Raw genomic sequence first — 1,507 nt, 5'->3', positions numbered from 1 at the left:
TCCCGGGTGGGAGGAGCTATGCAGATCCGGTCCCGGTGGGAGGAGCTATGCAAATCCTTCTCCAGAGGCAGCGAGTTTCTTCGAAAAGATTCTGCGCCGCCTTCCTCTTCGCCGCTGTTCCGGAATTCACCGCCGATTCCCTTCTTCCAGGTTCTTCGTCGGCTTCTTCCAGAGCTGCAGTCTTCAAGATCTTCTCCTTCTTCAGATGTTCCGAGGCAGGCAGGAGACGATCTTCAGGTGGTATGCTCTAGAGAAATGCGGTTCTAATAAGAACGAAAAGTACTGCAATCGTACTACGCAAAATCTCTACCACAATGCTTGGAGTTCTTCAGACCGTAGCGATCATGGTATCTCCCCTGCCAGGTACTACACTTGATCTTAGCCAAAAGGCCGAGAAGCGAAGGGAAGTTGCTACCCATCTTCAGACAGCTGTTTCGTGGTTTTTGCCACTCGTCAGTACAGAGCAGGGTGATCTGGCTTGGCTGGGGTAAGAGGCCTGAGAGCAGCTAAAGGGGGTGAGTATTTATCTCAGGGCGAGGCCACCCCTCCTGGTGTAACGGAGCTTCGTCCAGATAAGAAAGCAAAGGTTCAGCTCACCATTAGCAGGATGCAGATCCAGATCACGATAAACTCAGCACACCCTCCAGCGGAAGCCGCGGATTACACAAGGGCCGTGTTCCCAGGTACAACAGATGAGCACAGGAGAAAGGAAAATCTGGCTCCCAAGACTGGATAAAAGTTTGTAGCTTTAATCTAACATATTAAAATCCAACATAAGAAAAAAAGTGTGGCTAAAATCACAAACGAAACGCACCAATGCGTTTCGACGTGTTAACAAGTCTTATTCATGGTCGTTAACAAGTTAACAAGTCGTTTGTGATTTTAGCCACACTTTTTCTTCTTATGTTGAATTTTAATATGTTACATTAAAGCTACGAACTTTTATCCAGTCTTGGGAACCGGATTTTCCTTTCTCCTATATATATCCTTTCTATATATATATAAATCGCAGCACTGCTTGATAGAATAGATAGAATAGTGTAACATCCAGATTAGAGATGAGCGAACTTACAGTAAATTCGATTCATCACGAACTTCTCGGCTCGGCAGTTGATGACTTTTCCTGTCTAAATTAGTTCAGCTTTCCGGTGCTCCGGTGGGCTGGAAAAGGTGGATACAGTCCTAAGAGACTCTTTCCTAGGAATGTATCCACCTTTTCCAGCCCACCGGAGCACCTGAAGGCTGAACTAATTTACGCAGGAAAAGTCATCTACTGCCGAGCCGAGAAGTTCGTGACAAATCGAATTTACTGTAAGTACGCTCATCTCTAATCCAGATCAAAAAATCCAATGGCACAGCACTCCAAAAAAAAAGGTGCATTCATTCACATGTCTCAATACAGCAACGTTTCTGCTCCTATGGAGCAGAAATGTTGCTGTATTGAGACATGTGTGACTAAACGCACCTTTTTTTTTTTGGAGTGCTGCGCCATTGGAATTTATATATA

The 1,507-nt window shown here is 45.3% G+C and overlaps 1 pseudogene; it reads right to left on the bottom strand.

Moving 5' to 3' along the window:
- Positions 1–255: 255 nt before the first annotated feature.
- Positions 256–402, bottom strand: LOC130267981 (U2 spliceosomal RNA; annotated as a pseudogene).
- Between the last annotated feature and the right edge of the window lie 1,105 nt (positions 403–1,507).

This window comes from Hyla sarda, chromosome 4 (genome assembly GCF_029499605.1).
Source record: "Hyla sarda isolate aHylSar1 chromosome 4, aHylSar1.hap1, whole genome shotgun sequence".
In the NCBI taxonomy this organism is placed as follows: Eukaryota; Metazoa; Chordata; class Amphibia; order Anura; family Hylidae; genus Hyla; species Hyla sarda.
This window is presented reverse-complemented; position numbering and strand designations above follow the sequence as displayed.